The following is a 23,329-nucleotide window of genomic DNA, read 5'->3' on the forward strand; positions in this document are numbered from 1 at the left end:
AACACTAAAATTCAGGCACCTAAAATTTAGCAAATCCCTTTTAATTCTTGGAATAAAAAATTACAGATTGTGCCTATAAAAATTACAGCCAACTAAAATTGCAATTCTTATATAAAATATGTACAATAATCGTCACCTAAAAGGAAACTGAAGTTCAAGCACTTAAATTTTAGCAAGTCCCTTAATACACAGTAGAGAAGTTCGCGGATGTCCTGCAGCAGCCATTTCCCATTCTTTTTAGTCCAGATTAATAGATCATAAACAAAAAAATATCAAATCTAATCAGCTGCATATCATACATGCGCTAGCTGATACAATATTCTTTCATTAATTAGGTGCATATAAATTTATCTCGTTTGGCATAGCTCAGCTTCATCATTTAAGCTGTTTTTTTTTTGCAAAATACTCAGTGAAGTTGAGCTATTTTAGAAAAATTGTTTGGTAAAGTACGTTCACATGATGGACCAAATGAATAAAATAACTATAATACCTCTTATTTATTTTTTATTCTATTTTTTTCACAGGATTTTTCCCTTTGCGCATCTTCTTCCCTATGGCACGTTCGCCGAGGCGCTGCAGGCTCGGTCACTGGAGCACAGCCAGCTCGGTCACCGAGGCCACGTTTTTTTAGCTCTCTCCCATCCCATCCCCGGGTGAAAGGAAAGAAAAAAAAAGTTAGTAATTTTGAAAATAAAAAATAGCTCATAGTAGTTTATGAAGCTGTTAGCGAAGGTGTACCAAACAGGCCCATTAGTTGGTCCTGGATCAATTTCGGTTTTTCAAATTCATGCGTTACACATCGTTAGAAACATAAACAAAATTTATGACATATTTCAAATTCAGATACAATATTGAAACGGACGTTAGTTAGTACGTATCTTATTTTATTCATCATGCCTGAAGGTCTAGTTGATTAGAGCAAGGCTGACTATACCGTCGGCAGCCCATCAAGCCTGCTTCTCCTCTCTCTTCTATCTTTTTTTCTCCACATCAGTATTTAGTCTGCTTACAGTCTACTATTATACTTGCTCTTAATTAACAGCTCGGCACAAGCCAGCTCATAATCTAACATTTCTGCCATGCATGTTCAAAATGTGACAAGAGACGGCCGAGAACTCTTTATAGATAGATATTATATTTACTATTCTATCCTAATATACTGAATAAAATTTAGTATAGTTCATTAGTCGCGTTTCAGTATTTTTCAGTATTTCGAGCTTCTGGGTGTATTACTGAATGATACTGAACGCGATTTAGTACTACTCAGTATTTTTTTCGGGTCAGTTTTGGCTTCGGTGTAGAATAATATTCTACCCCAAGCTATTATACTGAATAAAATTCAGTACTGTTCGGTAGTCACGTTTCACTATTTTTTAGTATTTCGAGGTACTGGGTGTAGTATCGACTGATACTGAACGCGATTTAGTACTACTCAGTATTTTTTAGTCAGTTTTGGCTTGCGGTCTAAAATAATATTCTACACCTATATATATATAGGGCCCCGCTATTGGGAGCCCGAGGCTTCCAATAGCTAATGGAGAGCTCCAGCTAGCCCCCCTTCCCACCCAGCCCAACCATCTAGGTTCGCTTAGCTGACACGGGCGCGCAGGTGGGACCCCTGCACACTTAGATGATCGGATACATAAAATTCGAGATCAAGCTGTGTAGAAATGTTTTTGTCGTGACGATGCATAAAAATCAATAGTTGGATGAATAAAGAAACTTCTCCACGAACTGGACGTTCCACCTAACATAACCTGACAAGGCTCACGCATGCATGCATGCATGCAACCCAATCCAATCTCTTCTATTTTTTCATTATAATTCTTCAACGAAGCATCCGATTCAAAAACAGTTTTTACCATTGAACTCCTGATATTTTTGTGCACGATTCAAGATCTATTGTGAATATATTTTTAGAAAAATTTAAATTTTAAAATTTTGCACATTATGATATAAAGATTTATGCTTCTGTCTACGTATAAAATCTTGTGAGTGAGAGCATATAAACATGGAGACGACCTCATCTTCTCCAAAATTTAAAATTTGAATCATGGCACGATACTACCGATTAGGTGCATAGAATCTATGGTCAAGATGCGCAGAAATTATTTTGGTGTTGACGTGGCATACTGAAAGCTCTAGTTTGGTTTTGGTGAATTGATGAAACCCTAAGTGCTAACCTAGCTTATCAAGTGATCATGAAATAGGTAGCACACTTCAAGTGGAGAAGCTAATGAAGATCATAACATGACAATAGTGATGGCATGGCGATGATCAAGGGCTTAAACTTGAAAAGAAGAAAGAAAAAAATAAAAAGCTCAAGGCAAAGGTATAACTTGTAGGAGCTATTTTGTTTTGGTGATCAAGACACTTAGAGAGTGTGATCACATTTAGAATTGATAGCCGTACTATTAAGAGGGGTGAAACTCGTATCAGAATGCGGTTATCAAAATGCCACTAGATGCTCTAACTCATTGCATATGCATTTAGGATCTAGTGGAGTGCTAATACCTTTGAAAATATTTGAGAAAATATGCTAACACATGTGCACAAGATGATACACTTGGTGGTTGGCATATTTGAACAAGGGTGAAGAAGACAGAGGAGATGCCAGCGTCGATCAAGTGACCGGGCGCTGGATCTAAATGCATCGGACGCTAACTGTCTGTGTCCGGTCGTGCTGACCTGGCGGTACAATGGCTAGGGTACTCCACCGAACGCTGAGCTGTGTCCGGTCGAGGTGGACCGGACGCGTCCGGTCAAGGAAAAACAGTTTTGGACCCTTACTGTACTCAACCAGACGCTGAGGCTCCAGCGTCCGGTCAGTTTTGCCAGAGCGTCTGGTCAGCACCTAGCCGTTGTGATCTGACGTTTCTATTTTAACTCAGAGTAACACGTGGCAAAAATCAGTGGACCGGATGCTGTGTCCAGGGTCCAGTCAGAGCGCAGTGTGCCCAGTGAAGGGGTACAACGGCTCTATTTCGTGGGAGCTTCTATTTAAGCCCCATGGCCGGCTATGGCTCACATCTTTGGCCATTTTCATTGACATAGCAACCTTGTGAGCTAAGCCAAAGCCCTCCCACTCATCTCCATCATTGATTCATCATCATAGTGAGATTAGGAGTGATCCAAGTGCATTGCTTGAGTGATTACATCTAGAGGCACTTGGTGTTCGTGTTTCGCTGCGGATTTTGCTTGTTACTCTTGGTGGTTGCCGCCACCTAAATGGCTTGGAGCAGCGAGGATCGTTGAGCGGAGGGTGGTGATTGTCTCCGGCTCCGATCGTGGTGATTGTGAGGGGTTCTTGACCTTTCCCCGGCGGAGCGCCAAAAGATACTCTAGTGGATTGCTCGTGGCTTGTGTGATTCTCATCTTGTATTGGTTGTGCGGCACCCTATTGAGGGTTTGGCGTGTGAAGCCAATTAGCGCGTGAACCTCCAAGTGAGTGAATCACCACAACAAGGACTAGCTTGCCGGCAAGCAAGTGAACCTCGGTAAAAATCATTGTGTTCATCCTTTGATCCCGAGGTGATTGGTCTTCATTGTTATTCATCCTTGTGATTGATTAGTTCACTCCTTGACACGGCGATATAACCCTCTTGATCACTCTCAATACTTTACCGCAAACTAGTTGACAAGCTCTTTAGTGTAGCTAGTTGTGAGAGCTTGCTTGCTTGGTTGGTGTGGCTCTTTAGTTAGCCTTTAAGAGCACACTAACATAGGGTAGAGTCATAACTATTGTGTGAATAGACACTATCTAAACTAGAATTGTGGTAGGTGGCTTGTATTTTAAGTAGGCTAGCGTAACAGTTGCTTCGCCTCATAATTGTCTAACCATTTTGATAAGTGTTGTTGTAGAAATTTTATTAGGCTATTCACCCCCCTCTAGCCATTAGGACCTTTCAAGTGGTATCAAAGCTAAGATCACCGTTATTTGAGGCTTAACAACCTTCGGTGTTAAAATAGCTCAAATCAACAACACTAAGAAGTCACCCCAATTTAATGGCACAAATTATCCTTATTGGAAGTCAAAAATGACCACACACATCAAGTCAATCAATAGAAAGGTGTGGAAGGTGTTTGAAACCAAAATTGAGATTGGTGATTTGGAGAATCCCATCGCCGCCGAAGAAGTGCTTCTCCAAAACAATAATATTGCTCTAAGTGTTATTCATGATGCAATTGATGAAAGAATATTTGAGCAAATCAAGAATATCGAGATAGCACATGAAGCTTGGAAGAAGTTAGAAGAATCATTTGAGGGCACTCAAGCCGTGAAGGGTGCAAAGGCTTACATTCTCAAAGAGAAGTTTGCAAGCTTCAAGATGAAGGAGGATGGAAGTGTACCGGAGATATTTCATATGCTTCAAGTGCTTATCAATGATCTCAAAGCACTTAGCGCACATAAAAATGATGGAGCCAATCAATCAACCATTAGTAACTAGACATGCACACAAAAATTAGAATATCCTATGAGATCAACATTAGAAGCAAGAGTCTAGTTTTCATAATATAAACACAAGTCTAGTTACTCAACCTATGCATGCTAGCTTTTCATTTCATCATTCAAACCTACAACTAGCATACACCACACAAGCATGGAATTTTGAATTTAAAACTTGTGCCATGCAAGCAAACATATGAAATACACATCCAAATGCAATAATCAAGTTTATGAGCTTGATCCCCCTACTTGTGTGCTCAAAATTTGAATTGATCCCCTTACTTTCTCATATCTCTCCCCCTATGTCAAAGTTCTCCCCCTTTGTTATTTAACCCCCTATGTCAAAGTTCTCCCCCTTTGTCATTTAACCTTATCTTTGTGCAATTTCTCCCCCTTTGTCATCAATGGCCACAAAGGTTCAATTTTAGCTAGGTTAAGATTATCAATGTCAATCAATGGGGTGAGGATCATTTTCTTAAATTTGGTTCAATCTAGAGCACTTGCTAAGGATATTTAACTTGGTTTGATCAAGGACAAGCTTCTTCACACCTCATTTCAAGGGTTATCTTGTACCATGTTGAGTTAAACACTTGTAACTCATTTTCTAGATCAAACACTAGGTTCACAAGCCCACAAACATGTCATATGCTACCACTAGATCAAGTCAAGCATAGAAGCAATAGCGGTACCATACAAGCATCAAATTTATTTGATTTTTATGAATGAGCCTAAGACATGAGGAATGATTAGGTGCACTAAACAAGTCCTTAGCAAAGGATATATGTATGCCAATCAATTTTTATCTTGATTGCTCGAAAGAGAGGCATGTCATATAAGTGGGGGTGCATCAACATATATTTGAGAAATCCAATATGTTCAACTCATTCCTTAGCTTGTAAAATATTTTCTCATCCAATGGCTTGGTGAATATATCGGCAAGTTGATCTTCAGTGCCTACACTCTCAATACAAATGTCCCCTTTTTGTTGGTGATCTCTTATGAAATGGTGGCGGACATCAATGTGCTTTGTTCTTGCATGTTGAACCGGATTGTTGGTTAACTTGATTGCACTCTTATTGTCACATAGCAATGGCACTTTCTTGAACTTAATTCCAAAGTCACTCAAAGTGGCCTTCATCCAAAGTACTTGTGCACAACAACTACCGACAGATATGTATTCGGCTTCGGCGGTTGATAATACTATAATATTTTGCTTCTTTGATGACCATGAAACAAGTGATCTTCCCAACAATTGACATATGCCCGAGGTGCTCTTCCTTTCAACCTTACATCCCGCATAATCTGAGTCGAAGTAACCAACTAGCTCAAACTTTCCTCCTTTAGGATATCACAAACCAACATTTGGTGTATGCTTCAAGTACCTCAATATCCTCTTTGTAGCCTTTAAATGACTTTCTCTTGGTGAGGCTTGAAATCTTGCACACATGCATACACTAAACATGACATCCGGCCTTAATACGGTCACATAGAGTAGGCTTCCAATCATAGACCGATATAATTTTTGATCCACCATGTTTCCACTTGCATCACTATCCTAGTTGCCATTGGTTCCTATTGGTGTGCTAATGACTTTGCTATCAATTATTCCAAACTTCTTGATCATGTCCTTGATGTACTTGCCTTGACTCATAAATATACCATTCTTTAATTGCTTGATTTGAAGACCAAGGAAGTAACTCAATTCTCTAATCATGGACATTTCAAACTCATTAGCCATCATCTTTCCAAACTCATCATAAAATTCTTGATTGGTTGATCTAAATATGATGTCATCAACATAGATTTGCAATACAAATAGATCTTTTTCAATCTTGATGAAAAGAGTGGTGTCAACTTTATCTATCGTGAACCCTTTAGAAAGTAGGAAATCCCTCAATCTCTCATACCATGCTTTAGGTGCTTGCTTCAAGCCATACAATGCCTTCTTTAACTTGTACACATGATTGGGCTTCTTGTCATCTTCAAAACCGAGAGGTTGCTCAATATAAACTTCTTCATTGATATAACCATTGAGAAATGCACTCTTAACGTCCATTTGATAGAGCTTGATGTTGTGAGCACAAGCATAGGCTAGCAAGATTCTAATTGCTTCCAATCTAGCAACCGAGGCATATGTTTCTCCAAAGTCAAGACCTTCAACTTATGTATAGCCTTGTGCTACCAATCTTGCTTTGTTCCTTACGACTATCCCATCTTGATCTTGCTTGTTTCTAAAGACCCATTTGGTTCCAATCACATTGTGTCCCTTTGGTCTTTCTACCTACTCCCATACTTGATTTCTTGTAAATGTATTCAATTCTTCATGCATAGCATTCACCCAATCAACATCCTTCAAAGCTTCATCTATCTTCTTTGGTTCAATGGATGACACAAATGAGAAGTGTTCACAAAATGATGCCAATCTTGATCTTGTTTGCACACCTCTTGAAATATTACCAATGATTGTATCCAAAGGATGATCTCTTGCAATACTTGTTGGTTGGAGCAATGGAACTTGATTGCTTGCACTTGCTAGATCATTGGGTTGAGATGATGTACTAGCCACTTGATCTTGTTCATTGTCATGAGAGTCATTTGCATTAACTTGATTTGTATCATCTTGCACACTTGAGTTAGAGAGCACTTGCACCATCTTCATCATCATTCACTTGCCTAGGTCTTAGTTCACCAATATTCATGTTCTTCATGGCATTTGAAAGTTGAATGCCTCTAACATCTTCTAAGTTTTCATTCTCTACTTGTGAACCCTTGGTTTCATCAAATTCAACATCATGAACTTCCTCAAGAGTACCACTATCTAAATTCCAAACTCTATAAGCTTTGCTTGTAGTGGAATAACTAAGTAGGAATCCTTCATCACATTTCTTATCAAACTAGCCCAATCTTGTGCCTTTCTTTAAGATATAGCATTTGCAACCAAAGACCAAAAAATATACAATGTTGGGCTTTCTACCATTCAAGAGCTCATATGGTGTCTTTTCTTTCAATCGGTGACAATAGAGACGGTTGCTACAATAGCAAGCCGTGTTGATAGCTTTGGTCCAAAAAGATTGACTCACATTATACTCACTAAGCATAGACCTTGCCATATCAATGAGTGTTCTATTTTCCCTCTCAGCAAGGCCATTTGATTGAGGTGTGTACTTAACCGAAAATTGATGTATAATTCTAAATTCATCACATAACTTATCAATTCTAGTGTTCTTGAACTCACTACCATTGTTACTTCTAACTCTCTTAATAGTTGTTTCAAACTCATTATGAATGCCTTTGACAAATAATTTGAATGTTGCAAATACATCATTTTTATCCACTAGAAAGAATACCCATGTGTATCTAGTGTAGTCATCCACTATCACAAATCCATATTTGTTTCCATCGATACTAGTGTATTGTATTGGCCCAAACAAATCCATGTGCAATAACTCAAATGCTTTACTAGTGCTCATCATGCTTTTCTTAGGATGGGTGTTTCTAACTTGTTTGCCAGCTTGACAAGAGCTACAAAGCTTATCCTTTTTAAACACATCTTTCAAGCCTTTAACTAAGTCATGCTTAACCAATTTATTCAATTATTTCATTTCAACGTGACCAAGCCTTCTATGCCATAACCAACCTATGCTAGACTTAGTGAACAAGCATGTAGATAATCTAGCTTCACTAGCATTGCAATCAACTAAGTATAAATTCTCATATCTAAAGCCTTTGAAGATTAAATTAGAGCCATCTACACTTATGATCTCTACATTATCTATCCCAAATATGCATTTAAATCCAAGATCACATAATTGTGCCATGAATAGCAAATTAAAGTTCAAGCTCTCTACTAGCAACATATTAGATATGCTCATGTCGTTGGATATTGCAATCTTACCAAGCCCTTTGACCTTGCCTTTGCCATTGTCACCAAAAGTGATACTATCATAACCATCATTGCCATTTGTGTTAATTGAGTTGAACATTCTTGCATCACCGGTCATGTGTTGAGTGCACCCACTATCAAAAACCCAATGCCTTCCTCCGGCTTTATAATTAACCTACAAAAGAAGATCAATTCTTTTTAGATACCTAAACTTGCTTGGGTCCTTGAAGGTTAGTCACTAGGCTCTTTGGTACCCAAATAACTTTCTTCTTTGAGCCCATCCATGGTTTACCAATGAACTTAGTCTTTACACCATTTGTACCCTTAGTAAGCATATAGCATGAATCAAACTTTATAAAGGATACATTAACGTTTTTGCTCTTATTTTTGCATTCTTGCTCTTTGTGACCCACTTGCTTGCAACTAGTGTAAAACCGACCATTGTTCTTCACAAAACTAGTCTTATGAGGAGCAAAGGTCGCCTTATCTTTCTTGGGGGTATAGCCCAATCCCTCTTTGTAGATAGAAGCTCTTTGGCTACCCAAGCATATAAGCAAGCGGTCCTCACCACCATAAACCTTAGCTGGGGTATGAGTGAGCTTAGTGACCTTCTTCTTGAGGTTCTCATTCTCAACCACTAGTGAGGCATCACAAGTGAGACCATCACTACTAGATGAGGTAGAAGTGAAAGTACTACAAGAAGGGTTAATAGTAGCAACAATGATAGGCATAGATAGTGATGTACCAATTAAATCACAAGTTACACCTACATCACAAGTTTCAACATGCTTCTTTTTATCTTATTCATTAAGCAAAGTGGAATGAGCTTTTCAAGCTTTTTGTAAGTCTTGCCAAGCTTCTCATGGGCTACCTCTAGCTTCTCATGAGTTGCTTTGAGCTCATCAAGAGCTTGCTTAAGGGCTTTTACCTCCTTATTCAAGCTCTTGCATTCCCTTCTCTTAATGTCAAAGTGTTCTTTAGCATCTTCTAGCATATCAAATAATTCGTCCTTAGTAGGTTCATCATCATCACTATCTCTATCATTTTCATTTTCATGTTCATTATCATCAACATGTTCTTCATCACTTTCATCATCACAAGATTATACCTTAGTGGCCTTAGCCATGAAGCATGATGAAGATTCGAAGAGAGAAGGCTTCTCATTGATGGCGATACTTGCAAGAACCTTCTTGGTGGTCTTGTGATCATCACTATCATCATCATCATTACTTGAGTAAGCATCACTATCCCAAGGAACTACATATGAACCACCCTTTTTCTTCTTGAAGGCCATCTTGTCCTTCTTCTCTTTCTTTTTCTTCTTGTCCTTCTTCTTGTTCTTCTTGTTGTCATCATCATTGTCACTATTGTATGGGCATTGAGCAACAAGATGATATTTGCTTCCACACTTTAAAGCACCTTCTTGACTCTTCTTTGTTCTTGGATGAAGACTTCTTTCTTCTAGCACGGTAGCCCTTCTTCACCATGAACTTACCAAATCTCTTGACAAGAGAGCCATCTTCTCATCATCATCATCATCATCCCATGATTCATCTTCTTCACTTGATGTTTCTTGCTTTGCTTTGCCCTTGGATGATGTGGCTTTGAATGCCACACTCTTTTTCTTCTCATCCTTCTTCTCATCTTTCTTCTCCTTTTCTTCCTTCTCATCTTCATCTCTATATGTATCATCGGTGATGATGTCTCCCAACACTTGGTTTGGTGTTATGGTGTCCAAACCACTCCTCACTAGAATTGTGACCAATGTTCCAAATCTTGAAGGCAAGCATCTCAAGAACTTGTGAGAGAAGTCCTTGTCCTTCACATCTTCTCCAAATGCTTTGAGATCATTGATAAGCACTTGAAGCCTATGAAACATCTCCGACATACTCTCATCCTCCTTCATCTTGAAGCTTGCAAACTTCTCTTTGAGAATGTAAGCCTTTGCACCCTTCATGGCTTGAGTGCCCTCAAATGATTCTTCTAACTTCTTCCAAGCTTCATGTGCCATCTCGATATTCTTGATTTGCTCAAATGTTCTTTCATCAATTGCATCATGAATGGCACTTAGAGCAATATCATTGTTTTGGAGAAGCACTTCTTCGATGATGGTGGGATTCTCCGGATCACCAATCTCAATTTTGGTTTCTATCACCTTTCACATCTTTCTATTGATTGACTTGATGTGTGTAGTCATTTTTGACTTCCAATAAGGATAATTTATGCCATCAAATTGGGTGGCTTCTTGGTGTTGTTGATTTGAGTTATTTTAACACCGAAGATTGTTAAGCCTCCGCTCAATGATCCTCGCTGCTCCAAGTCGTCTAGGTGGTGGCAACCACCAAGAGTAACAAACGAAATCCATAGCAAAACACGAACACCAAGTGCCTCTAGATGTAATCACTCAAGCAATGCACTTGGATCACTCCCAATCTCACTATGATGATGAATCAATGATGGAGATGAGTGGGAGGGCTTTGGCTTAGCTCATAAGGTTGTTATGTCAATGAAAATGACCAAAGATGTGAGCCATAGCCGACCATGAGGCTTAAATAGAAGCCCCCATGAAATAAAGCCGTTGTACCCCTTCACTGGGCACACTGTGCTCTGACCAGATGCTCCGGTCATACTAACCGAACCCTGGACACAACGTCCGGTCCACTAATTTTTGCCACGTGTCACTCTGAGTTAAAACTAAAGCGTCAGATCACAATGGCTAATTGCTTGATTTGAAGACCAAGGAAGTAACTCAACTCTCCAATCATGGACATCTCAAACTCATTAGCCATCATCTTTCTAAACTCTTCATAAAAATCTTTATTGGTTGATACAAATATGATATCATCAACATAGATTTGCAACATAAACAAGTCCTTGCCAATCTTCTTAGTGAAAAGTGTGGTGTCAACCTAACCCATTATGAATCCCTTTGAAAGAGTAAGAACTCCGTCAACCTCTCATACCATGCTATAAGTGCTTGCTTCAAGCCATATAAAGCCTTCTTCAACTTGTACACATGGTTGAGCTTCTTATAAAACCAGGAGGTTGCTCAATATATACTTCTTCATTGATGTAGTTATTTAGAAATACACTCTTGACATCCATTTAATAGAGCTTAATGTTGTGGGCACAAGCATAGGCTAGCAAGATTCTAATTGTTTCCAATCTAGCGACCAGGGCATATATTTCTCCAAAGTCAAGACCTTCAACTTGTGTATAGCCTTATGCTACCAATCTTACTTTATTCCTTACAACTATCCCATCTTGATCTTGCTTGTTTCTATAGACCCATTTGGTTCCAATCACATTGTGTCCCTTTGGTCTCTCAACTAATTTCCATACTTAATTTCTAGTGAAGTTCTTCAATTTTTCATGCATAGCATTCACCTAATCAAAATCCTTCAATGCTTCATCTATTTTCTTTGGTTCAATGGATGATACAAATGAGAAATGCTCACAAAATAAAACCAATCTTGATTTAGTTTGTACATCTCTAGAAATATCTACAATTATAGTGTCTAATGGATGATCTCTTGCAATATTGGTTGGTTGGAGTATTGGAACTTGATTGCTTGCACTTGCTTGCTCATTGGATTGAGATGATGTACTAGTCACTTGATCTTGCACATTATCATGAGTCACTTGAACTTGATTAGTGTCAACTTGTACATTTGAGTTAGAGAGCACTTGCTCTTGATCATCTTTATCATCATTCACTTATCTAGGCCTCAATTCACCAACATCCATGTTCTTCATGGCATTTGAAAGTTGAATGCCTTTAACATTTTTCAAGCTCTCATTTTTATCTTGGGAACCCTTGGTTTCATCAAATTCAATATCATGCACCTCTTCAAGAGTATCACTTGCCAAATTCCAAACTCTATATGCTTTGCTTATAGTAGAGTATCCAAATAGGAATCCTTCATCACACTTTTTCTCAAACTTGCCTAATCTAGTGTCTTTCTTCAAGATATAGCATTTGCAACCAAAGACCCAAAAATATTCAATATTTGGCCTTCTACCATTCAAGAGCTCATATGGTGTCTTTTTTTTCAAGGTAACAATAGATGCGGTTGCTACAATAACAAGCCGTGTTGATAGCTTTGGTCCAAAAGGATTGACTCACATTATACTCACTCAACATTGATCTTGCCATGTCAATCAAGATTCTATTTTTCCACTCAACAAGACCATTTGATTGTGGAGTGTACTTGGCTAAGAATTGATGTCTAATTCCAAAATCATCACACAACTCATCAATTTTTATGTTCTTAAACTCACTACCATTGTCACTTCTAACTCTTTTAATGGTTGTTTAAAACTCATTGTGTATGCACTTGACAAATGATTTGAATGTTGCAAACACATCACTCTTGTCCACTAGAAAGAATATCCAAGTTTATCTTATATAGTTATCCACTATCACAAAGCCATATTTTTTCCACCGATGCTAGTGTATTGTGTTGGTCCAAACAAATCTATGTGCAATAACTTAAATACTTTACTAGTGCACATCATGCTTTTCTTAAGATGGGTGTTTCCAACTTGTTTGACGGCTTAACAAGAACTACAAAGCTTATCCTTCTCAAACATAACATCTTTCGAGCCTGTAACCAAATTATGCTTAACCAATCTATTCAATTGTTTCATTCCAACATGACCAAGCCTTCTATGCTATAGCCAACCCATACTAGATTTAGTGAACAAGTATGTTGATAATTGAGCTTCACTAGCATTGAAATCAATCAAGTATAGATTCTCGTATCTAAAACCTTTAAAGATCAAGTTAGAGCCATCTACGCTTATAATCTATACATCATCTAGCCTAAATATGCATTTAAATCCAAGATCACACAATTGACCACAGATAGCAAATTGAAGTTCAAACTCTCAACTAGCAATACATTGAAAATGCTCATGTCATTGGATATTGAAATCTTACCAAGCCTTTGACCTTGCCTTTGCCATTGTCACCAACTGTGATACTATCATAACCATCATTGCCATTGGTATTGATCGAGTTGAATATTCTTGCATCACCGGTTATGTGTTGAGTGCACCTACTATCAAGAACCCAATGCCATCCTCCGACTTTGTAATTGACCTAAAAAGACGATCAATTTTTTTAGGTACCTAAACTTGCTTGGGTCCTTGAAGGTTAGTTACTAAGCTCTTTGGTACCCAAATGACTTTCTTCTTTGAGTCCATCCATGGTGCACCAATGAACTTAGCCTTCACATAATTTGTACCCTTAGCAAGCATATAGAAAGAATCAAGCTTAATTGAGGATACATTGGCTTGAGACTTCATTTTCATGCACTTTTGCTCTACATAACCAACTTGCTTGCAATTTGTGCAAAACTAACCATTGTTCTTCACAAAACTAGTCTTGTGAGGAGTAAAGGTCGTCTTGTCTTTCTTGGGGGTATAGCCCAATCCCTCTTTGTAGAGAGGAGCTCTTTGGCTACCAAAGCACATAAGCAAGCGGTCTTCACCACCATAGGCCTTAGCCAAGGTGTGATTGAGCTCTTTTACCTCCTTCTTGAGTCTCATTCTCAACCATTAGATGAGACATCACAAGTGAAACCATCACTACTAGATGAGGTAGAAGTGGAAGTGCTATAAGAAGGGTTAGTGGAAGCAACAATGATAGGCTTATAGAATGATTCATCAATTATATCATAAGTTAAGCCTTTATCACATGTTACATCACGCTCCTTCTCATTTTGCTCATTAAGTAGAGAGGAATGAGCTTTTTTAAGCATCTTGTGAGCTTTGCCAAGCTTCTCATGGGCTTCCTCTAGCCTCTCATGAGATGCATTAAGCTCATCAAAGGCTTGCTTAAGGGATTTTAGTTCCTTACGTAAGTCTTTGTATTTTCTTCTCTTAACGTCAAAATATTCTTTAGCATCTTCTAACATGTCAATTAGTTCATCTTTAGTGGGTTCATCATCATCATCACTTTCACTTTTACTTTCATTATCATGTTCCTCATCACAAGTTTGTACCTTAGTGGCCTTAGCCATGAAGCATGATGGAGTGTCGAAAAGTGAAGGCTTCTCATTGATAGCAATGCTTGCAAGAGCTTTCTTCTTGGTGGTTTTGTCATAATCACTTTCATCATCATCACTTGAGGAAGCATCACTATCCCAAGTGACCACATATAAACCACCCTTTTTCTTATTGAAGGCCATCTTGTCCTTCTTTTCTTTCTTTTCCTTCTTGTCCTTCTTCTTGCCCTTCTTGTCATCATAATCATTGTCGCTAGTGTATGGGCATTGAGCAACAAGATGATCCTTGCTTCCACACTTGAAGCACCTTCTTGATTCTTCCTTGTTCTTAGAGAAAACTTCTTCCTTCTAGCACGGTAGCCCTTCACCATGAACTTGCTAAATCTCTTACCAAAGAGAGCCATCTTTTCATCATCATTATCATCCCATGAACCATCATCTTCACTTGATGTATCTTGCTTGGCCTCATCCTTGGATGATGAACCGACTTTGAATGCCACTCTTCTTCTTCTTCTTCTTATCCTTCTTCTCTTTGTTCTTTTCTTTCTTCTCATCATCATCTCTATAAGCATCATCGGTCATGATATCTCCTAAGATTTAATTTGGTGTCATTGTGTCCAAACCGGTCCTCACTAGTAAGGTGACCAACATGTCAAATCTTGCGGGTAAGCATTTCAAGAACTTATGGGAGAAATCCTTGTCCTCTACCTTCTCACCAAGTGCTTTGAGATCATTGACAAGCACTTTCATCCGATGAAACATGTCCGACACTCTCATCTTCCTTTATCTCGAAGCTAGCAAATTTCTCCTTGAGAATATATGCCTTTGCACCCTTTATTGCCTTGGTGCGCTCAAATGATTCTTCCAACTTCGTCCAAACTTCATGAGCCATCTCAATGTTCTTGATTGCTCAAATATTCTCTCATCAATAGCATCATAAATAGCATAAAGAGCAATGTCATTATTTTGAAGAAACACTTCTTCAGCCGCGGTGGGATTCTCTAGATCGGCTATCTCAATTTTGGTCTCCACCACCTTCCACACTCTTCTATTGATTGACTTGTTATGCGTGGTCATCTTTGACTTCCAATATAGATAATTTGTGCCATCAAATTGGGGTGGCTTCTTGATGTTGTTGATTTAAGTCATTTTGACACCGAAGGTTGTTAAGCCTCAAATCACGATGACCACGGCTCTGATACCACTTAAAAGGTCCTAATGGCTAGAAAAAGGGTGAATAACCTATAAAAATTTCTACAACACTACACAAAGCGGTTAGACAAATATGAGACAAAACGAATGTTACACTAGCCTACTAAGAGTGCAAGCCACCTAACACAATTCTAGTTGCTATTGTCTATAAGCAATCAAAGACCATGTCACTACACTAAATTAGTGTGCTCTCAAAGACTAACTAAAGAGCATCACTAACTACTAGACACAACTCTTGCTTGCCCTCAAAACTAGCTACACTAAAGGTCCAAGCTACACTAAGAAATGTAAATGCGCGGGAAGGATGGAGTGATATATCGTCGTGTAGAGGAATGAGCCAATCACCAAAGGACCCAATTAATCACAAGAATGAATACCAATGAAGACTAATCACATCGGAATCAAATGATGACACAATGATTTTTTTACCGAGGTTCACTTGCTTGTCGGCAAGCTAGTCCTCGTTGTGGCGATTCACTCACTTAGAGGTTCACATGCTAATTGGCATTACACGCTAAACCCTCAATAGGGTGCCACACAACCAACACAAAATAAGGATCACACAAGACACGCACAATCCACTAGAGTTGCCTTTGGTGCTCCGCCGGGGAAGGAACAAGAACCCCTTATAATCACAATGATCGAAGCCGGAGACAATCACCTTCCTCCGCTCGATGATCAACCAATCACCGGGGCATCTAGGTGTTGACAAACACCAAGAGTAACAAGAACTCCACTAGCCCAAATCGGTCAACTAGTGCCACAAGATGCTAGAACACTAAGCAATACACTGGAGGCTCTCCAATCTCACTCAAGATGATGAAATCAAGTGTGCAAGTGAGTGGGATGGTGTGCTTAGCTCTCAAAGGATGCATGAAGCTGTTAGAAGTGCCAAGAGGATGGCCAAGGCCGACCACTAGCTCTATTAATAAGCCCACAAGCAAATAGAGTTGTTACCCCTTTGGAGCAGCTTTCTACGAGGGCACCGGACACGGCGATGCCCCTCCCAATGGTCACTTTCCAACGGCTAAAAACTAGCCGTTAGGGCACCGAATAAGGTAGCGGTGGCACGGCCCCTAGGGTGGCGGTGATCACTCGGCCATCTGCCCGAATACCTCCTTCTCTAGATTTTTATGGTGGTGCACCACCCTCAGGGCGGCGTTGCCCACGACATTGACCAACCCCATTTCACCAGTCTCTAGAAGAAAATGGCGGTGGTACCGCTCTCCTCGCAGTGATGTACACCGGACGCACCGGTGCTCGCTTCACTTCTCCCGAGACTCGGCCATGTCCAGGTGGGCACCGCCCTAGGGGTGGCGGTGCCCCCAGGGCAACTCGCTGCTCTCGGCCTCCCAGCCGATCACCGCCCTAGGGGTGGCGGTGCACCGGACAAGGGGTGGCGGTGCCCCCATGGCAGCCCCCATGCCGAGTTTCGTCACCTTTTCTTCACCTTTCTCACCACCTTTACAAATGTGCTAACACTCCAAGTGTTTCACCATCACGTGCAAGTTTGTTAGCATTTTCATAATCATTTTTCAAAGGTTAATCACTTCTTACCGATTGTGCACTAGGCCTAAAATGCATATGTAAGTTTTCCAACACCTAGTGGCACCGGATGATCGAGTTGTCCGGTAAGAGCTCCCCTCTTAATAATTCGACCATCTATACTAAATGTGATCACACTTCTATAGTGTCCTTGATCATCGAAAACAAAAATAGCCCTATTGATATCACCTTTGCCTTAGCCCATTTAATTTTTCTCTTTCTACTTTTTTAAGTCCCGGAGCTTGATCACCATCATCACATGTCCACAAACATCACTATGGACTTCATCTTGCTCCACCACTTGGATTGGACCATCTTATCTAATCACACACTTAGATAAAAGGTTTAGTCCAACTAGGTTTCATCAATGATCCAAAACCAAACTAGGACTTTAACCATATACGTTGAATCTGCAATGCATCCTATCTGCAAATACATTTTATTTTGACTTGCAAAACCAGTTCAGCATCCAGTAGGAATCATATATCCTAATTTTAACCCGTAACTTAAGTGCACTGTATCTGAAGCTAAGTGTCAAGTGTGCATAATAATTAAACAAAAAACCATGGAAGATATAACATGATGTGATATATTCTTCAATCTAATAACATGGAAGATATGGCAACAGACACAAGTTGATCAAGTTGAAGCTGTGAGCAATTCTCTGTAAACAAAATAACATTTTGTTCTGTAATAACCCTATTACAGAACCAAAATTAATACAATAGGTTATCCTAATATTTGTCAAAAGGCAACCTCATATGCCTAACTACTACAGAAGAGGGGAAAGAAAACCTATCTGCTTTACAGAACCAGTGCACTACCACATGATACCAATCATCAATCTAAAACTAACAATTTACAAGATATTGCTGCTACTACAATGCATGCTGTTAAATGAAATATCCTTTCAAAACATGCACCAGTAATCATTTATGCCAACTAATCAGTCAGTACCAGAGGTTATGCATATGGGCAAATTCTCTTGCTCACTCGCACGTGCATATGCCACTCATCAGCAAGGCTAGCCATCCCCATCTCCTTAGCTTGCTTGCACAAATCTCTCTCCATGTCTAGAGCTCCTCGCTGCATATCTACCGCCGATCCATCCGCTACTGATCTATGCTAATCTATATATGCAGCTCATGCATCTAACCTACATGCTGTCACACAATCAAACCCCATGCAGGAAGCCAGAGTTATGCCGTCACTGGATCCATAGAAAAAAAAACGGGAGAGGATCCACGTCTGACTCACCGGGCTTGAAGATGGAGAGGTGAAAAGTCGATAACCTTGAGCGGTGAGTTCCAAGACCTAAGAAACGATGAAGATGCGGTTCAAACTTCAAACCCTAACGGATCGAGGAACGGGAAGGAGATGTGTTTGAAGGCGAGCACACCTGCGGAGGCGGAGTTTTGGTGCTGTTGTCCGAGGCGATGGCGACACGGGAGAGGATCTACGGCGGCATGGGTGCGCGGGTAGGTCGAGGGCGACGCACGGGCAGGTCGAGGGCGGCTCACGGACAGGTCGAGGGCAGCGGCGTGGGAACCTTGCGATCTGGATCTAGGCCGCACAGGTGAAGCTCTGCAGCGGTGGAGGCGGCGGCAGTGCGGAGAAGCTACGCCATGGCGGCGGCACGATGGAGTCGAGTCGGGGAGGGAGCGGCGGCGGGATGGAGTCGGGGAAGGGAAGGAAGGCGACAGGAGGGGGATTCTGAGCGTTTCGGGTGGGCTGGGGTCCGAATCAGGAGCATGCCACCACTTCATCGGTCGGAAACGGGTTGAAATGGTGAATTCGATTATGGGGTCACCCAAACGGGCCGGTATCCGGAATTTGATTTGGTCCAATTCAGGGGAACAAATAGGCCCTTAGAGATAATGAAAAAAATCCCAAGTTCATTTCAAAAAAGAAAGCAATTCTATGCCACCAGGGATAGAAGTATGAAGCTAGTTTGTTCTTAGAACATCTAGTTTCACTCATAAATTTTCTTAAAACAAAGCATCCGTCGGTCACAAGATGAAAAACAGACTAGGCCATTGAGATCGGTGGGCTGCTATCAAAATTGGAGGACATCTTGGGCCCACTATCCTTTTACACTAGTATGCCGACGGGCCTCGCCTGATTACGAAAACGAATTTGAGCTTCCTTTCGGCTGCTCTCTCGTGCCAGTGTAGACGCTTCGAAACTGAACAGAGGGCGATTCAAAAAAAAAAAAAAAAAGAAACTGAACAGAGGGAGCAAAAAAAATAAGGCAGAATCTTTGCATACTGGCAGACAGTAGCCATTTATGGCCAGCATACTGGCACATGTACATTGTCATTTATGGCATGTGAGCCTGTCAATACTTAGGCCATGTTTAGATTGCAAAAAATTGCAACCCGATGAATAGTAGCACTTTCGTCTTATTTGGTAAATATTGTCCAATCGTGGACCAACTAAGCTCAAAAGATTCATCTCGTGATTTTGAACTAAACTGTGCAATTAGTTATTTTTTTACCTATATTTAATGCTCCATGCAAGCGGCTAAAAATTGATGTGATAGAGAGAGAGTGAAAAAACTTGAAATTTGGAGGTGATCTAAACAAGGCCTTAATACTCAGCAGACTCGGCATAAAAAATTTCTGCTCTCGGAACAGCAATAACGTTGAGATGAAGTACAGAGTACGCCATCCAAATTGCATAATTATAACTGCAAAGCAACATTTTAAAGTCTGAACCAAGTGACCTCAAAATTTTACCTGTCTTGCAAGCAGGTATTGTACTCACGTATAGTTAGTATAGCAATCAACCACCAAACCTACAGGATCGGCGTCCCTGCAAGATAGGTAGCCTTGCTGGATGGTACAACCTGTAAATGAACAAAAAATGACTAATCAAACCAATGAAACATAGCAGAACATGTAATCATTGTAAGATAGGCCAATACATATGAGGTCTTCACCCTTCAGGTAAGTAGCATACATTAGTGGAAAGGCAGATTAATCAGAAAACACAATAAAGAGGTTGCAGATTTGTACAACTAAATTTTATAGGCAACCACTCCTTTCAGTAAGCCACCATTATATTGTTTGGGGGATTCGTCAAATGTTTGTTTATTAAGATTTATTGATCTTAGCGACAAACAAAAATGGCTACAAAAGCACATCAATATTAGTCATGAAAATATATATGAAGTGTTTGGTGCTAAGCACAAAGGAAGGGAGCTGTTACCTTGTGCAGAGATGGAGGGAGTATGCAGCAGGCAAAGCCACCGGGAGTGGAGGAGTCCGGCGGAGGCCTCGCTGGGCGCTTCGGCTCCGGTTAGGGCCGCGTGCCCTCTGTGCTACGGTGCTGTGAGCTGCAACTACAGAGAATGCGTGTTGTACCACATTCTGATACCTGCAAAAAAAGAAGTCTCCCTTAAGATCACAAATTGTATACACATGCTGAAATGAAGTCTTGAATCACATATATCGCATTAAAAGGAAAAAGGGTTACATGATGAGACATTAGCAATTCAGGGACAGTGCGTGATTGGGGGTTTTCTTTCATAGAGTAATCCACAAATTGCAAAGTTCAGATTATTTCCAAAGCTGTAAACTAATAAATAGTGAGGACAAATAATTTCACCTTTGTCAAGGGCTGAACACAATTGCAGCACCAGTATTTGGTATGGCATCCCATTGCTCCATACATCTAAGAACATCATTAGTTTGTCCGCACTACCTTTTCTGCAGAGTAGATCAATAACAGTAGGACAGTTAATCTACTAACCGAAGATATGTTTGGGATACAGTATCACTGTGCATAAGTATCCAATGTAGGACAGTTAATCCACTAACCGAAGATATGTTTGGGATACAGTATCCATATTCGACAATGTTGTAGTAACCACCATGTAGTAACTATGAAACAAAGCTGAATTTTCTAGGGGTGAGGATGGGAGTTAGATAAAATTCTGACCCCTCTAGACCTCTGAATCCGACCACAATTTATTTGATTTTCTAGGGGTGAGGACAGAGAACAATATGCAGCAGTATGAAGGCACGCCCCTACAAGATTCGATCTAGAACGATTACAATCAATTTCCCACGCTTGCTCAAAATCAGCGAAGAGGATCGTTTGGAATCAAGACTCGCTCGAAATCAAAGGAAGGGGACCATTTGAAGTTTAACTTGGCTCCAAATCAAGGGATATACGACGAAATACCTGGAATTCCGATGGAGGAATAGTTGGAGCCTCCCCAAATTGCACGAACCCTAGCTCGTCGCTGCCTCGGTGGAAGAATGGAATCGGTTGGGGAGAACGGAAAATAATTCAATGGCATCCGTTGCCACGCTATTTATATGGCACTGGCTTTAATAATACGGCACGTATTCCATCCTATCTTCCTTTTTGTCGAGCAGACGTGTTCCATCATCATATCTGTGCGGCGGGCAGGCCACTTTTTTTTTAGACTTTCTATTAGGCCTACTTTGGAAGCACCGGGGAAGGAACCCCGTGCTCTATTCCCTCAGGACGTGGCAACAGAGGGTAATTAACCAAGGGAAGAAAGCAGAGGGGGTGGGATTTCTCTGGACATGCTAATCCCCTCCACACCCGCCGGAGGGGAGATTTCACGTGGGGGGTTATTTTCCTGTGGCTGTTTGGAAGTATGCAGATGCAATGGGAGATGGATGTTGGCATCGAACAGCTCTAGCGCAAACAACGTTGTCAGATAAGCATGCATGCGTGGATGAATCCTTCCTGATGGCTCACGGGCTTCTCTGCTGTGCATGTACAATGCCCAGGGTTCCAGGAATAAGTCTTGGCTTATTTGATAACTCCACTATAGATAAAGTATAAAAACATCTTAAAAAATAAGAAAATTCAGAAAAGAAAAATAATACAAGAAAGTCACTACATATCAATGCTAGCACCGCGTAGTGATGAATAAATCTCAGGAATAAGTCTGTTTACATAACAGATTTGGCTTTTCCAAACAAGTTTGTATATGACTGCATCAAGTGGCAATTATTATTTGACATAGTTCAATATGCAGTGTTGGAGAGGAGAAAAAAAAAACTCCTTTGCACAAGCTTCTCACATATCCATAGCAGCTAGTAAAAACAATTTTCTTCTCAAATCATACATTGCTTCCACCGAGACCTCTGCAAGTAAACAAGTAAAAACATTAGTCGCTAGAGACATACCTAAAGTAAACTGATCTAGTGCTGCTAGGATACATCAATTTGAACCAAGGGTAGACTACATGGCATGCCACAGCTAGCAAATTACAAATGTGGAGAAGTTGTCGGCACACATGAAAATTACATTTTGGTGCAGCCAGGGGCGAAGCCAGGCGAAACTGACGCCGGGGTCAGGAATAATGTACGTTGGGGTCTTTGTCTTTAGAGAAGTGTAGAACAATAATTGTCACTAAGTTTGCACGAATTCACCGGGGTCGGCTGACCCCAACAGCAAAGCGTAGCTTCGCCCCTGGGTGCAGCTGCAGGTTAGTCATGAACCAACACAAAAGTCCTAGGATGTAACTTTACAGTTGAACATATTTACAGCTAATACATTGAACACATTTACAACTACTCTACGAAACCAAGGCAGTGGAAATTCACTCAAATTGGAGTGCAGATTGACGTGTGTACTCTTATTGAAGTGAGCATTGTATTAAGCTGTACTCTGTGCAGCTAGTCACCTTCGATCAAAAGCTAAAATCTCAAATCTACGTCTAATCATCATCCAGCAGGCAAGCACAGCAGCTGAACAAACCAAGACTACAATATTCACAGCCTAGCACAGCTAAGCTGAAAAAAAACACCTCACCCTGCTCATAACCAAGGCAAATCATCTCGCCCTCTTCAAGCTTCCTCTTGAGAGGCTTCAGATCCAACACTGATTGCATAACGAGACAGTGCTACATCTACAAACAAATTGACCATCTCCTACAGTGCACATGAAGCTACATCACAGAAAACTACCTTCATATATACCCTAGATATTAGAAGGGCAGATTCAAATAATATACCTGCATACAATGATTGTAGCTGCATTTTTCTTCTCAATTAAAACATTGCCTTTGCCAATATTGCCTCCACCAACATTGCCTACACTAATAGCACTGCAAGTAAGCACAAGGAAAAGCATTAGCAGCTAAGACATACTCCCTCTGTCCCCTTTTGTTTGTCGTCGTAGCAGCTCAATTAAATGTCTACATGCACTCAATGCTGCATGCATCTGTACATAGGGTGTCTCCAG

At 40.4% G+C, this 23,329-nt stretch overlaps 1 long non-coding RNA gene across 3 annotated transcripts; it reads right to left on the reverse strand.

Moving 5' to 3' along the window:
* Window positions 1–21,574, reverse strand: LOC136451790 (uncharacterized). 3 transcript variants are annotated; one of them, XR_010758646.1, is made up of 6 exons: window positions 21,287–21,574; window positions 20,708–20,808; window positions 20,309–20,476; window positions 19,837–19,946; window positions 8,343–8,505; window positions 1–212 (listed from the first exon to the last, which is right to left on the reverse strand). It is a non-coding gene; the product is annotated as an uncharacterized lncRNA (long non-coding RNA). The 3 variants fall into 3 exon arrangements; XR_010758648.1 differs by lacking the exon at window positions 8,343–8,505; XR_010758647.1 differs by lacking the exons at window positions 1–212; window positions 8,343–8,505 and adding an exon at window positions 17,754–18,412 and having other exon boundaries at window positions 18,498–19,946.
* Window positions 21,575–23,329: the final 1,755 nt, after the last annotated feature.

The sequence above is a fragment of the Miscanthus floridulus genome, chromosome 5 (assembly GCF_019320115.1).
Source record: "Miscanthus floridulus cultivar M001 chromosome 5, ASM1932011v1, whole genome shotgun sequence".
NCBI classification, from domain to species: domain Eukaryota; kingdom Viridiplantae; phylum Streptophyta; class Magnoliopsida; order Poales; family Poaceae; genus Miscanthus; species Miscanthus floridulus.